Source organism: Urocitellus parryii, chromosome 5 (genome assembly GCF_045843805.1).
Source record: "Urocitellus parryii isolate mUroPar1 chromosome 5, mUroPar1.hap1, whole genome shotgun sequence".
Taxonomy (NCBI): Eukaryota; Metazoa; Chordata; class Mammalia; order Rodentia; family Sciuridae; genus Urocitellus; species Urocitellus parryii.
The window spans coordinates 25573220-25590275 of NC_135535.1; the positions used below are offsets into that span (position 1 = coordinate 25573220).

A 17056-nucleotide genomic window follows, 5' to 3' on the forward strand; every position below is an offset into this window, starting at 1 on the left:
GTTCTCTCGAGGCCCGCTGGGCCCACTCCCAGCTCGAGGGTGATGCCCCACCGCAGACGTCGTGGGGAGACGACTTCTTGAGCTCGCAAACGTGCACGCAGGCAGGACAGCAGGCGGGCTTGGCGGGCAGAGTGGCGGCAGGACTCCCATCCCTGCCCTCAGGAAGCCCAGAAAGAGCGGGCAGAGTAACGAAAGGCGCGCGCGGAGGAACCACCCCAAAGACGCCGCAACGGGCCGACGCCAGGGGGCCCGGCTTCCCGCTCCAACGACGCGCGTCACTCTGGCTCCTAGAAACAAGCGCCCCGGGGCTTGGCCTGCCCTTCCCTTGGGCTCCGGAGAATTTCTGTGGCCACCCTAGCCCTACTATGACCGCCGTTCCCGCCGCAGACACCTCGGATCCCGGGGCGGTTGGTCTGCCTCCTCCCTCTAACCGCTCTGGCCGTGGCCGGCGCGCGGCGTCGGTGACGTCGACGTAGGGGCGGGACTTCCGGCTTAGCCCGCCGCGGGGTCTCGGGACCGGGTCGGCGCCTTGGCGCTGGAGGGGCGTCGGGCGTCGGGCCGAGGCGGCGAGTTGGCCGCACCTCGGCGCCGGGTCTGGCCCCGCACTTTGAGGGACCCTGTCCACCGAGGAGGAGCGGGGACTCTTCGCGGCCGCTCTCTCCGGTCTCGTGGCTCTACCGGGAGACCTCTTATTTCCCCAGGGTCCCAAGCTTGACACTCCTTCTCGGTCCTCCTGCACCTTTTTTGCTGCCTGCGGCGTGAGCGGGCGCTGAGACTCGCCAGACGTGGCTGGCGGGGCGGACACCCCTGCCGTAGGACTCTGTCCCTCAGCCTCAATGCCTCCGCGAACAAAGTTGAGTGGGTGTGGGTGGTTGGAGCTGTGGAGGTGTCCTCCGGGGGCGAGTGCGGCCAGAACACCCGTCACGGTTAAGTTTCCTGCGCGCACGTTGCAAGGACCGTGTGAGAGTATGGTAAGTAAAGTCTCTTTCTAGGGACCGTGTCTCATTCATATTTTGGAATACTCTCCCCGCCCCCCGCCAGATTGCCCTTCATCTCCCTCCCTTTGTGTTACTTGGTTATAAAGTAATTGGACCGCGTGTTAGAAAAGCGAGACGTGTTCTGTAGCCAATTAAGTGCACACACAATTATGGAGCTCTTTGATGCACTCCGTCATGGTCTGGCATCTTCAGTTTAATTTGTGATGAAAAAGCTATGGTACCATTTTTCTTGTCTTTGAAGACAGGGATGTCTGCGAGTGCTATTGAGGTAATGTCCAACATGTTAGTGTATTTTCGGCTCCAATGGATACTTTGATAAATCTTTATTTAGTGTCCAAGTTTTGACAGAATAAATGGACACTTTGCTCCTAAAAATATCCATTGATAAATACTTTAAAAGCTTTTGGTCATATTACTTGTAACGATTAAGCTATTTCAAATAATTTCAAAGAAGTCTAGGATAAGGAGAAACTTATTTGAATTTTTCGTATATGATACATTCATAATTTGTTCAGACTGTGAGTGAGTACACAGTACTTTAGGTCTAAAACTGAGTAGGCTGTTCAGACTGTGAGTGAGTACACAGTACTTTAGGTCTAAAACTGAGTAGGCTATTAAAGCATTGCTTCTGTTACCAAGCAACAAAATTGTAAACAAATCTAATATTCAACTAGAACATATTAAATGTATCTTTCCTGCAATTATGTGGGTTCATAATTATTTAAATTCATGGGTTTAGCCTACGTGGTTATGGTTAACAACTGACTTTTTGTATTCAGGTTTGATTTCAAACATTTTGTTTAGAATCATTAAAATGTTTTAAATTTCAGTGTTGCACAGGAGTCTTCTGAAAGTTGAAAGTGATTTTTATTTGCTCTTTGTTTATCATAGATTATTATGATGGGTATTCCTGTTATTTTGAGTATTTTCTAGTTGAGGTGTGCTGACTATATTTAGGACTATTTTCAAATAACAGCCTGGAAGCAATTTAGAGTAACCTACAGCATTTGGGTGATTTAAATATTGATTATTTACAAGTACTTTTTAAGTCTTGATCTAGCATGTAACCTCACTCTTCACTCATTGAACCCCTAATTATATAATTTATATGACAAACTAAGTTCTCAGCAGGTTTTTTTGTTTTTTGTTTTTTTTTTTTTGGTACCAGGGATTGAACCCAGGGGTACTTAACCATTGAGCCACATTCTCAGCCCTTTTTTATATTTTATTTAGAGACAGGGTCTTGGTAAATTGCTTAGAACCTCATTGATTTCCTGTGGCAGCTCTGAATTCAGATCTTCCTGCCTCAGCCTCCTGACCTGCTGGGAGGATGCCTGCCTAACCAAGTTTTCAGAACTTTTTAAATGATCCTTTCAATGCAGTAGCCTTTCAAGTAAGTATGTGAGGAGATTTGAGATTGGGACAAATGACCTCTTTGAAACTGAATTGTTACTAATGGGGAGTAGGAACTTCCAAGTGTACTTAATATCCTTGGTATGGCTAAAATCTATAGACTTCAATTTTGGTGTCCTCCCTACCTCCCATATGCTGATGTTGAAATAATATTCAGAAGTTAGGCAAGACAAAGAAGAAAAAAATCAAGAATAATTCATGTTGTGTGTGTAATCAAGTTATTAGTAATTAGAAATCAGAATTATGGAACTATGTCATTAGAAAGGTCTAATTCAAGAAGCTTAGAAGAATTAATTCTTCTTTTTTATACTGGACATTGAACCCGGGGCGCTTAACTGCTGAGCCATGTCCCCAGCCCTTTAAATTTTTTGTTTTGAGATGGGATCTTACTAAATTGTTTAGGGCCTTGCTAAGTTTTTGAGGCTGGTCTTGAACTTGTGATCTTCCTGAGCCACTGGGATTATAGATGTATGCCACCGTGCCAGGCCAGAAGAATGATTGTTAACAGATTAGTGAATTGTCAAAAATTTGCCCCTCAGACACTGTCTCTTTTCATAAAGTAAATTAATTTGGTTTTAATGTTGTTATATGTAATGTATTAGGCTTAGTAAGAAATTTTCTTACCTTGTTTAACCTGTGTGTACTTCTAGAGAATGTGTATATATGTATCCATGTAAAAAGGTTTTACTAATTGAAATTCATAGTTGAATTCTTAATTTTCTCACCTGTCATTCCAAGCTTATATTCTTGATTTCTTTCTTTCTTAAAATCTTAATTTCTATACGGTTCAATTCCATCATGACCTCCAAAATCTTTTTTACCACTGAGCAACATTCCTAGACTGTTTTTATATTTTAAGACAGGACCTTGCTAAGTTATTAAGGATGTCCTCAAACTTGTAATCCTTCTGCCTCAGCATCCTGAGTTTCTGAGTATGCTACCTGCCTGGTTGTAATACACATTTGTGAGTCATGCTTATTTGATACTTTGTTATATTACTTTGTCTTGCCTTCCTAACTAGATTCTGAGCTATTTAAGGGCAAAACACCAAATCTCAGTAAGCTATATCCTTAGTTTCTTCCAAATAGAGACTGCTGAATAAATGTTTCCCAAAGATGATGAATATGTATTTGTATGCTTACCCCATTCTATAGCATAGGGGAAGTGAGAACATTGTTTAGAGAGGGTAGTAACTGACTTATGAAAAACAACAGTAAGCTATAAGAAAGGGGATTAAAAAGTGGGGGTTTATTGAAATCAAAGGGAAAGGCTCTGTTCCTAGAAAGTGTGCATATTTGAGAATTTCCCATGATAGTACCAGCAGGAGGGATTCCCTCAGGCATGCTGGCACTTCTCCCATGTGGGTTATCGAATTTGATCAATTTCCTTATTCTTCTTTAATTTGTTTTTTCCTTCAGCTTTCCTCTCGTACCCGCCTTCCATCCTCTTTCCCCATTTCCCTATTTTATTCCTTTCCATCCTACTTTTTTTTTTTTTTTTTGAAGGGGGGATACTTGAGATTGAACCCAGGGGTGCTTAACAAATGAGCCACATCCCCAGACCCCTTCCCCGCTTTTAAAAATTTTTTTTTTTTTTTAAGAGACAAGGTCTCACTAAGTTGCTGAGGCTGAATTTGAACTCAGAATCTTCCTGCCTCATCCTCCTGAGCTGCTGTCCATCCTACTTTTTGACCTGGTCAAGACTAAACATTTGTTAGTATTTTCATCTGGCCCTCATAAATTAGCAGTTCTCTGAAATATATCTATATCTATCTCCATCTATCCATCCTCCATCAGTACTGCCCTCTGGTTCATGGAAAAAAATAACTGTCAAGTCCAGTAATATTTCTTGTAAGTTTGAGCTGTAATTCAGTATGAAAGAAATTAAAGTCCAGAATGTCCAGTTATTTGATTTCTGTATATTGTGACTTCAAAGTGCTTTTGGATTAAATTCAAGGTTAGGAGGACCTAAACCTGCTTTTTTCATTTTGGAAAGAACTTGTCATCCTCAAAGTAGGTCTTTGAAATTTCCAGGTAATTTGTATAATCTTGCCATAAATCTGTATCTGATGCTTATAACAAAGAGTTACTTCGGTTGCAGATATAAAAAATTGAAATTGAGTCTTAATATTTTAAAATCTTGGTTTGATTCAGTTTTTTTTTTTTTTTTTGAGTTTGCCAGTCTAGTTTCTGAATTGTTGCCCAGTAACACAATTGCAGTATACATAGCAACCATTGGAAACAGTGGCTCTGGGACTATGGGGCTTTTCCTTATGTTGTTGCAGTGCTTATCTCTAATTTATTATTTAATCTTGTTACCTGAATCACATTTTGGTTTAAGCAGGTATTTTAGAGATTTTTAAAAAGCATAAAATATATGTTCTTAACTTTTATGGAATGTTGACAAATGATAACTTTTTTAAAAAATTATTTTTTAGTTGTAGTTGGACACAATATCTTTATTTTTAATGTGGTGCTGAGGACTGAATCCCGGGCCTCGAACGTGCTCTACCACTGAGCCACTACCCCAGCCCCGACAAATGATAAATTTTTGCATTGTTTTTCACAAAGAAATGTGTGATAAATATGTATTGAATTGAATTATAGTGTATGTGAAGGACATGTGAAAAGACTGTATCAACTAAAAATTATTCTATTCTGGGCAGAAAAACTATTAAGTAAAAGTTAACATCACACTTCTCTACAACTGATATAGCCAGCTGGAATGGATGAAATTGAAATGAACTTTTTTGTGTTACTTCTGGAACTTCTGGAAGAGCTATATCAGTAAGCATAATTGAATAGGCACTGGGATTTTGTGGGAAGAGAGTTGTGATTCAGGAGATGAAGCCTTGACTGGATGAGTCACTTAACCTTTCTTGGCCTATTTTTCCTATAAAGACTTATTTAAGAAATTGTATGCTTCCAATTATTTTAGTGCTTATTATATATTTTGCACTGTGCTGGGCACTGGGGGGATTGAGAGTAAGACTTAATGCTGTTTCAAATGCCTTCTCCACTCGGAGAAATGGATAAAGTAACTTGTAATAGAATGTGGTAAATGTTCTGAGGATAACTGAGAATATATTCTGGGTTAAGTAGGAAGGATACTTGACCTAGAATTGCAGCTGAGGAATGTTAATTAGAATTAGTACATATAATTTGAGCATATTTAGAAAAGTATTCAACCTGACCTGACGAGAATTAGGGAAAACTAGGGAGAGAAAATGTGTTGGAATTGGAGAGACAGAATCAGGAGTTATCAGCAACAGTCATAATTGAGATCCTAGATGTAGATGACATTCCTAGGGATAGTGTGTAAAATCAGAAAAGAGTGAGTATCAAGTTGTAATGGGTAGATGGAGAAAGAGTAAGGAGGAAAACCAAGGTCAGGTCTTGGAAGCCAAGAGAAGTATGCATATTACATTTAGTTTATTGATTGAAATTGTTCAAGAAACTTTGTGTAGCACTATCAGTGTAAACATATCCATAGAAAAGTCTTCTACAGAGATCTGAACTTGAAAATGAAGATAGATTAAGTCTTTGATTAGCGGTATAAAGGGAAAGAGTATGTACTTTGGAACCTGAATTTTGAAGTCAAAGACTAGAATTTTGGCTATGTACTTTACTAGCTATTTGACTTTTCAGATAGGATAATTAGTTTTTTGGTCATCATTGTCTTCATGTGTAAAATGATAGAAAACCTTTCTGCAGAGTCATATAGATTCAAAAAAGGTAAGTAGTCATGATTGACTTAGTTATAGTGGGCTGTTTACTGATTTTTCACCCAGTTCACAGTTATAGTTTTCCTGAACTACACACCCTTCTCTTCTTCCCCTTCTCTACCCCTGATCATATTACTTTATCCTTTAAGATCTATTGCCTTTTGTTTGATACCTTCTTACATGAATGGTATCACAAGTTTCCTATAATGGAATGAATGTTGTTCTTGTATCCCTCAGAATTCTCAACTTTTTTTTTTTTTTGGCAGTGCTAGGGATTGAATCTGGGGCCTTATTCATGACAGGGGAATGCTCTGCCACTGAGTTACACTCCTAGTCACCCTTCCTCCACTTTTTAAAAAGATTTGAGACAGCTTGAGACAGATTCTTGCTCAGGCTGGCCTCAGTCTTGTGATTCTGCTGGCCTCCTGAACAGTTGGTATTATAGGTGTGTCACTTTGTGTTGTTTAAAAAAAAAAAAAACAGAAACAAAACAACAACAAAAATACCCTTGTAAACTAAGGTTGATAATGATGTTTCCTCTTTTGTTCTTGAGTTTGATATTTCTATCTTTTATTTTCCTGGTCACCCTCACTAAGGGTTTGTCAATTTTGATGACCTTTCAAAGAACCAACTTTTTCTTTTTTCCCCCTGTTTTTGTGTTTTCTAATTCATTGATTTTTTACTTTATTAATGATATTTTTCTTTCTGCTTGCTTTGGGTTACTGTGCTCTTTTTTCTCTAGTTTCTATATGGAAGCTTATATTATTGACACGAAACCTTTCATATTATACAGTTGTTTAAAACTATCAATTTTCTTCTGAAACTTGGTTTAGTTGCATTTTGCATATTTTGATTTGTTATGTTTTGTACTCATTTGATTCACACTATTTTATTTTTTGCCTAAATATTTATTTTTCTGTTCCTTTTTAAATTTCAAGTAGGTATATACGATAGCAGAATGTATTTTGATTCATTGTACATAATTGCAGCACAATTTATATTTCTTTTTTTAAACTATATTTTAAAAACTTTCTTGTGATTTTTTCTTTGATCCAATAATTATTTAGAAGCTCATTGTTGAATTTACTAGTAATTGAGGTGTTACTAGATTTCTTTCTGTTGAAGACCACTATTTTATGATTTCAAACTCTTGTATTTACTAAACTTATTTTGAGGTCTGGAATATAGTTTGTCCTGGAGACTGTTTTATGTGTGTTTGAAAAGGTGTGTATTTTGTAGTTTCTGAGTGGCATGTTCTGTCATTTATATCATGTTGATTGATGAGGTCAATGGAGTCCTATATTGCAGATTTTCTGTCTTCTCCCGTCATTTATTGTAGACTTCAACTATTTTTTGTTGAATTGTCTGTATCTCTTGTTTAATGAATTTTGGGGTTCAGTTAGATTCATAAAAACACATACAATTATATCTTTCTGATGTAGTGATCTATTTTTCATTATGAAATGTCCTTCTTTGTGTTAAGTAATATTTCTGGTCTTCCATTCTGTTTTCTCATTTTGGTATATGCACTGTAGCTTCCTGTTACTGTTTGGTGTGTGTGTGTGTGTGTGTGTGTGTGTGTGTGTGTATGTGTGTGTGTTTCCCTTATTGTGTTTCTTTTAACCTATTTACATCTTTGAATTATAGATGTCTCTCGTAGACAGCACATAGTTGGGTTTTGTTTTTCTGATCCATTGTAACATTCTCTGTCTTTTGAATGTGGTGGTTAGTTCATTCACATTTGATGTCATTGTTGATATTGTGGACTTACATCTGTCATTTTCTATTTCTCATTTTTTCCCCTGTGCCTCTTTTTTTTTCTTTCTCCCAATACAAGGACAAGGAACTTTATATGTAATAGTTAATAAATCAGCAGGCAAGTTTCCTGGGGCAAGTGACTTTCTGAAAAAAAGGAGAAAAGAATTCCTCTATTTCACACAAAACAAAGATAAATTTCAGGAGAATTAAGAACCATACATGATAATTTGCCACAGTCTGGCTTGGCACAATTCACGAGCCACTTGTCAAGCAGAAACGAACTTTGTTTTTAGAACACACACAAATGCCGCACCACTCAAGCTCTTCAGGAATTTCCTCAGAGCCCAACTGCCACCACCAGCTTCTGGCGAGCCTCTCAACCCCCACTCCTCCCGCTCTTGAGGCCAATTGGCTGGGTTGCATGGGCGGAGCCCAAAGAGTCCCCCAATGAGCAGCTCTGTGGTCTGAAAGGGCGGGGAAACAGCCCAATGAGCATCATCGCAGAGGAGCCAATCAGCTGGAAGTTTGGGGCCGCTTGGCTGTGGCTCTCAACATCTCCCCCTCTCTGTTTAATTAAACAACTAGCATGTGGCTTAGGGACTGTGCATGCCTTAGGTTGTTCAGTACTACATATGGTCCTTACCCATCATCGGATGGGCTGACCTCAAGGGATCAGCCTCCTGTCTTAACTTGGTACCATTGCAATTGGATCTTACCCATCATTGACTACCACCCAGCATACAACCACACCTGTGGATAGGCCTTTGTACTAGTGTGGGGGGGTGAGGTTCTTTGCCTCACCTCTGTTGGCCCCCAAATTTTAGCTGAGCGACCATCACAAGCAGAAGGGAAGAGGATACACCAAGCCATTTGACAGTTTCTTTTGGAAAAATTGTACCTCCGATGACACCATCAGCAAAAATACCCCAGCACTACCACAAGTTGCTGCACCAACAGATAGTTCACAATACATACAAGTGATACATAGTCAAGGCAAGTTCTGCAAGCAGTTCAGTGATAGCTATTGCAGAAGCTGTAGTTTGGTTTTATCTTTGTCTTCACTGGCACTGGGATGAAGATAGGAATTCTGGCAACAATGGCTAAAGAAAAAATTATGTAACATTCCAGCAGGCACTAAAAGAAAACAATTTTCTGAACAATTTACATTATCTTGAACAGAATTATTAAATATAATGAAAAGGAAAGGTGAAAGTAAACAAACAGATCTGTTAACCTCCTTTTTTGTTCACATATTAAAACAATCCTCAACAGCTGTTTACCCAATTTAAATTAAACCATTTAAATCACGTGAATAAGAAAAAAAAATTTGGATCCATTTTTTTCATGAGCACTTGTCATATATGATATATGGACATATGCACATACAAACATACAACACAAAACACAAGTGTGCACACATAATATAATACATACAACACATAACATAATAGTAAAGGCCTTGTAACTTTTTACAGGTGAAATTTCCATTGTAATGTTTAAAAACTCCATAGTCAAAAAATAGAACTGATCAGCAAAACATTAGCCTAGGTCTGTATGAGCTCAAAATAGAACAAAATAGAACTTCATGATGTGGGAAAGGACAATAATAAATAATAAATAATAAATAATAAGTAAATAAAGCATCCTGGTTTCATTAGCCTCCAGGTGTGGGAGAACCACTGTCGAAGATGTAAGGATAGCCAAACTGGAGTTCTGGATATCAGCTGTTATGGATTTGAGCCAAATAATCTTCTTTTTGGTCTGTAAAAATCGCTTTAGTTAGTCTCTCTGGAATCCAAATCGGCTGCTGTTCTCCCTGTGGAAACACACAAACAGACCTCTGACTCCAGACAATCACTGGGTCAGGACCTTTCCATTGTTCTGTTAGAATATCCTTCCAAAGTACCTTGGGCTTATGTACATTTTTTTGACACATATGCCTTTCCGTAGCACTAAGCCCTGATGAATCCAAATTTAAAAAGTTTAGAGTAAAAAGGGTTATTTTAAGTTTATCTTTGGGGGATATATACCCCTTCCCAATTCCCTCTTTTTGCTTTAATAAGTACATTTTAATATTTTAATGAGCTCTTTCAACTATGCCTTGTCCGTGTGGATTGTATGGGATTCCTGTTATATGAGTAATGCCAAATGATGAGCAAAATTGTTTAAAAGAGGTAGAAATATAGCCAGGACCATTATCTGTTTTTAACTGTTTTGGAATGCCTACAGTGGCAAAATTTTGTAAGCAATGAGCTATAATATCTTTTATTTTTTGTCCAGTATGAAGGGAGCCCATCAAAAATCTGGAAGAAGTATCAACTGTAACATGCAGATATTTTAATTTTCCAAATTCTGACAAGTGAAGTTTGCTGGGGCTGCTGTGAGCCAATCAGCTGGAAGTTTGCTGGGGCCGCTTCAGCTGTGGCTCTCAACAATAATTAAAACCTTAAAATGTTTAAAAAAGATATAACAGAACATGTTCATGTCACAAAGAAACCACTGACCATTGAATTGAAGTATAAAAATTTAAAGTCTGCATCTAGCAAAGATTTGTTTTTTTTCATTTATTCTAATTTGTTATATATGACAGCAGAATGCATTTCAATTCATGTTACACAAATAGAGCACAATTTTTTGTCTCTGGTTATACACAAAGTAGAGTCACACCATTTGTGTGTTTTTTTTTTAATATTTTTAGTTGTGAATGGACCTTTATTTTATTTATGTATATGTGGTGCTGAAAATCGAACCCAGTACCTCACACATGCTATGCAAGCACTCTACCAATGAGCCACAATCCCAGCCCACTGTTCGTGTTTTTCATATGTGTACTTAGGGTAATAATGTCTGTCTCATTCTACTGTATTTCCTAATCCCATCCCCCTCCTTTCCCTCCCACCCCTTTACCCTGTCTAAAGTTCCTCTATTCCTCCCATGCTCCATCCCCCATCCCCTTTATGAATCAGCATCCTTATATTAGAGAAGACATTCAGCATTTTGTGTTTTTTTTTTGGGGGGGGGGAATGTGAATGGCATAGTTTTCCTAAATTTCTTTTTCAACAGATTTGTCATTGGAGTATAGGGTATTGATTTTGTATCCTGCTACTTTGATGAATTTACTTATAAATACTAAATTTTATGGTTGGGCTTTTTGGGTCATTTAATCATAGGATCATGTCTTCATCAAACAGATAATTTGAAATCTTCTTTACCTATTTCTATCCCTTTAATTTCTTTCTTTCTCTTGCCTAATTGCTCTGGCTAGAGTTTCAAGGACTTTTGTTGAATACTAGTGGTGGAAGTGGGCATATTTGTCTTGTTCCTGTTCTTAAAGGAAATGCTTTAATTTTTTTTCTCCATTCAGAATGATGTTGGCCTTGGTTTTTGCATATATAGCCTTTAAAATGTTATTCCTTGTATTTCTAGTGTTTTAAACACGAATGGATGCTTTACTTTGTCCAATGCTTTTTCTGCACCTATTGAGGTGATCATGTGATTCTTGTCTAAGAAAAGTATATTTATGTGGTGAATTGCATTTATTTCCGTATGTTGAACCAGCTTTTCATTCCTGGGGTAAAACCTACTTGATATGTTGCACTATCTTTTTAATGTGCTTTTGTATGCGTTTGCCAATATCTCATTAAAAATTTTTGTGTCTATATTCATCAAGGATATAGGTCTAAAGTTTCCTTTCCTTGATGTGTCTTTGTCTGGTTTTGATATCAAGTTGATACTGGTTTTGTAGAATTGAGTTTGACAAATTTCCCCCCTTTTCTATTTCAAGGAATAATTTGAGGAGGATTGGTATTAGTTCTCCTTAATGGTCTGGTAGAACTAGATCGAGAATTTGTCTCGTCCTGGGCTTTTCTTTGTTGGAAGGCTTTTTATGGCTGTTTTAATTTCATTACTTAAAATTTAAACTTTCTGTGTTCTCGTGGCTCAATTTGGGTAGGTTATGTGTGTCTAGGAATTTGTTCATATCAGGATTTTCTAGCTTATTGGAGTACACATTTTCAAAACAGTTTCTGATGATCATCTAAGATTTCAGGATCTGTGGCAGTATTTCCTATTTCATTTCAGATTTTGATAATTTGAGTTTTTTCCCTCTTTTGGTTAGCTTGGCTAAAGGTTTATCAATTTCGTTTATTCCTTCAAAAAACCAACCTTGATCTTTTTATTTTTTTTTAACCTCAATTTCATTGATTTGTCTCTGATTTTAATTATTTCCTGACTTCTGCTAATTTTGGTGTTAGGTTCTTTTTTTTTTTCCCCTAGTGCCTTAAGATATGATGTTAGATTGTTTATTTGGTATCTTTCTATTTTTTTAATGTATGGGCTCAATGCTATGAACTTTCTTCTTAGAACTGCCTTCATACTGTCCCAAAAATTTTGATATTTTGTATAATTTTCCTCATTTACTTCTAAGTATTTTTTTATTTCTCCCCTGATTTCTTCTGTTACACATTCATTATTCAAAAGCGTATTATTTAATCTCCAGGTGTTAACATGGTTTCTATTTTTTTATCTTAACTTTGATTGCTAATTTTATTCTGTTATGACCTGATAGAATGCAAGATATTATCTCTTTCTTGGTATTTGCTTTGTGACCTAAAATATGATCATATTTTAGAAAATGTTCTGTGTTGCTGAGAAGAAATTGAATTCAGTCATTGCTGGATGAAATATTCTATAGATGTCTGTTAGGTCCATATTATTAATTGTATTTTAGTTCTGTGCAATCTTAGTTTTTGTTTGGATGATCTATCCAGTGCTGAGAGAAGTTTTCGAAAGTCATCCAGTATTATTGTGGTCTATTTGGTTCTTAATATCAAGCAGGGTTGTTTTTTTTTGATGTGAGTAGATGCTCCATTGTTTGGGGCATAAATATTTATGATCATTATGTCTTGTTGATGGATGATTCCCTTAAGCAATATGAAATGACCTTCTTTGTCTTTACTGATTAATTTTGACTTGAAGTCCACCTTATAATAGTAACCCCTGCTTGTTTATGAAATCCATGTGAATTATGTATATTTTTTCCCATCTTTTTACCTTTAGTCTGTGGATGTCTTTGCCTGTGAAGTGTGTCTCTTGTAGACAGCATATTGTTGGGTCTTGTTTTTTAATTCAATTTGCCAACCTATGTCTTTTGAATAGAGTTTAGACTGTTTATATTCAGTGTTGTTATTGATAGATGATTTTTGTTTCCTGACATTTTGATTTATTTCTAGTGTTTAAATTGGACTTGATTCTCCAATTTTGATTCTGTGCTCCAAGTATTCTAGTATAATTTTTTTCCTATGCAGGTTTTCATTTTTCGTAAAATATTTTATGAGTACGTTTCGTAGTGCAGGCTTTCTAGTAATGAATTCTTTTAGCTTTTGTTTATCATGGAAGGTTTTTATTTCATCTTCAATTCTGAAGCTTAATTTTGCTAGGTATAGTTTTCTTAGTTGGCATCCATTTTCTTTCAGAACTTGGCATATATTATTTCAAGCCCTCCTAGCTTTTAGGGTCTGGGTTGAGAAATCAGTTGAAATTGGATTGGGTTACCTTTAAATGTGACTAGTTGTTTTACTCTTGTAGCTCTTAAAATTCTATTGTTATTCAGCTTGTTAGGCATTTTCATCATAATGTGTTTTGGAGTAATCTATTGTGATTTTGTGTATTTGGAGTTCTGTATATCTCTTGCTTTGAATTTTCATTTCATTTAAGGTTTGGAAAATTTTCTGATATTTCATTGAATAGCTGTACATTCATATAGTTTTTTACTTCAGAACCTTCCTCTATCCCAATGTATCTTAAATTTGGCCTTTTAATGTTGTATCAGATTTCTTGAATATTCTGTTCATGGTCTCTTGATATCTTTTCTTTACAGTCCACTTTATTTTCAAGATTATATACTTTGTATTTAACACCTGAAAACCAGTTTTCAAAGTGGTCTAATCTATTGATGCTTTCCCTTGAACATTTAATTTGTTTATTGATTCCTTCATTTTGAGGATTTTGTTTGGTTCTTTTTCAGAATTTCTGTTTCTGTTGAAGTGATCTTTCATATCCTGTATTTTCTCTCTGATTTCACTCTTTACGTTTAAGTATGAACTTTCTTAAGTCCTTCACTAACATTTCCTCTTCTCTGGTATCAGGGAAGTCTGGGGATGTAGCTCAAAGGCAGAGAGTCTCTGGGTTTAATCCCCACTTACCTCGCTTGTATCGCCTCTGTGCATGTGTGTAGCTCTGTTGGATGTGTGGGTGGCTTGTGCTTGATCTATCTCTGGTGCCCATTCTTACAGTTTGTTCAGCCTGGGCTGATGAACAGTTTATCATACCCCGAAGCAGCCTTTACTTCAAACTTTGTAAAATTTCCAGCTCTTTTATCAATTTGTTGCTTGCTCCACAGAGACCTGTGATTTCAGGCTAAAGGAACCACTATCCCTTTCTTTTCACATGCATGAAGCTCTCCACTTTAGGTCATAATGCACTGAAATGGTTTTTTGGCTATTTTTGAGGAGAGGACTTGTTGACCTAACTCTGTCATGCTGGAAGTAGGAGTTCCCTTCTTTGGTTTATGTTAGAATTTGTTTTATATTACTCTTAATCTTTTGCATAGTGTTAGGTATTTGTCACTCCAAGGGTCCTTATTGAGTTAGATTTCCTGATTTTCCTCTAGCATCAAATTAGAAGGGCTTTGTATTTTCTAGAATTTTATATAAATGCAGTCATATAACTTTGTACTGCTTTTTGTCTGGAGTCTTTTACTCTGCATAGTTATTTGGACATTTATTCATGTGCATTCTTTTTATTGCTGAGTAATATGGCATTGTGTAGATGTACCACAATTTGTTTATCCATTCATCTCTTGATGGACTTGTATTTGTGTTGCAAAAAAAAAAAGCTGTTATGAACATTTGTTCATATGATAGATCTATGTAGATATATGCTTTCATTTCTCATGAGCAAGTACCTATAAATACAATAGCCTGATTTTATGGTAAATCGATGGGTAATTTTTAAGAAACTATAACAGTGATTTCCAAAATGATTGTACCATTTTATATTCCCATCAATAGTGTATAAATATTTCAGTTCTGCATTCTAGACAATACTTGGTATGATTATACCAAGTTTATCCATTCTAATAGGCATATAGTGATATCTTAAGGCATTTATATATTTGTTGAGGTTGTAGTGCTGGTGATCAAACCTTGGGCTTTGCCCTTGCTATAGTTCAGTCTCTACCACTCAGTGTGGTTTTAATTTGCATTTCTCTAATGGTATTTAACATCTTTTCAAGGGTTTATTTAATTGTCTTTGGTGAATATTTCAATTTTTTTGCCTGCTTTTTAAATATTGGATTTTTTAATATTTATTTTTTAGTTGTAGTTGGACACAATACCTTTATTTCACTTATTTGTTTTTATGTGGTGCTGAGGATCGAACCCAGGGTCTTGCATGTGCAAGGCAAGCGCTCTCCCACTGAGCTACAACCCCAGCCCTAAAAATTGGGGTTTTTAAACAATCTCTTCCTTACCTCCTTCTTTTCCTTCTTCACCTCACCCTCCCTCTCCTTCTCTTGCTGGGAGAAATTAATATAACAATATTGAGTTTTATGATCCACAAATATGGTTGTTCTTGCTTGATCAGTAGCCTCTTTTTCCCCAATGAAGAAAGACCTTACAGACAAGGAACTAACCCTAGCCCTAATCCTAATCTGGCATTTAGGACATACTGAATGGTATGGTTTAGATACATGACGTGTTCCCCAAATATCTCATACATGAGACAATGCAGGGAAGCTTAGAAGTGAAACGAGTAGATTATGAGACATGTAATCTAATCAGTGGATCAGTCAATTTGAATGGTTTAACTGGGTGGTAACTATACAGGTACTAGCAGTGTAGTAACTGTGGCTAGCGGAAGTATCACATTGCAAAACACACTGCAAGTATGTTTTTGGGTATTATATTTTCCTCTGATCTCTTGTACCCTTTTTTCTTATTGCCCTAAAACTGAGCAGCTTTCCTCCACCAAGCCTTTCTGCTAGGTTGTTCTGCTTAACCTTGGGTCCAAAGCAATGGAGTTGACTGTCCATAGCCTGAACCTCTGAAACAGTGAGCCCAAAATAAACTTTTCCTCCTCTAAGTTGTTTTGTCAAGTATTTTGGTCAGAGTGACAAAAATGGTGATTAACATGCAATAAACATTTATTAAATAATGAAGAATATCCCTAAGCATAATTGTGTATATCTCTGATTAATTTCTTAGGATTAATTCCTAAGAATATGGAATTGCTAGGTCAAAGGATATGTTCATTTTAGAAGTCTGGTTATCAGGCTGACCCCCAGAATTTATTTTTAGAGGTAGTAGTTTCTTGATGGCTAGCTATCATAAAGCATATATGGTTAGTTGTGAAGCAGTGTTCTAGGTGACATTATTCCCCAAACTGTCTATGGAATTGCAGTATAAACCAATAACAAACCTATAGAAAAGTTTTATATCACAGTAATTTCATGGATCACTTTTTTTTCCCCTCACAAACAGGGTATTGGGAGATAGATGACCAAAAAAAGTAGATTGTTGTTTTTCCTTTGAAGGAGTCATAGTTTCATTGGAAAGATAGGTTATATAGTTAAAAAGCTGCTAGAGGACAAAATTGAAGATGTGAGAGAAATAGAATGTCTGAGAAAAGCAGGAGGAGGGCAGAAAACTATGTAGCACAAAGGAAAACCTATTCTTTATATTCACTTTCAGAATGTCTGAAATTCTGAAAATAGTTTCATGATTCTTCAGCTTATAGGGTTTTTGGTTTGACTTAGATCATCATCTTTGGGTTAATTGAAAAGATGTAAGAAAATAATTCAGTTTGGCATAACTGTGTGGACAAAGTTGTAAAGGCAAGAATCAACTTGTAGGGCTGGGGATGTGGCTCAAGCGGTAGCGCGCTCGCCTGGCATGCGTGCGGCCCGGGTTCAATCCTCAGCACCACATACAAACAAAGATGTTGTGTCCTCTGAAAACTAAAAAATAAACATTAAAAAATTATCTCCCTCCCCCCCTTCAAAAAAAAAAAGAATCAACTTGTATTAGAGAATTGCAAAGTAAACTGAATTGACTTTAACAAAGAGGTCCACATGGGACAATAAAATGACTTGTTTTCATTTGTA

The 17056-nt window shown here is 36.8% G+C and overlaps 1 protein-coding gene across 3 annotated transcripts in view; it reads left to right on the forward strand.

The window, feature by feature from the left end:
• The first annotated feature begins 504 nt into the window (after positions 1 to 504).
• Cep83 (centrosomal protein 83) overlaps positions 505 to 17056 on the forward strand; it is a 117100-nt gene continuing 100548 nt past the window's right edge. For all 3 annotated transcript variants that reach the window (XM_026397031.2, XM_026397048.2, XM_077798381.1), the window contains exon 1: positions 505 to 971. The gene's annotated coding sequence lies outside the window, so the exon portion shown is untranslated. The remainder of the gene's footprint in view (positions 972 to 17056) is intronic.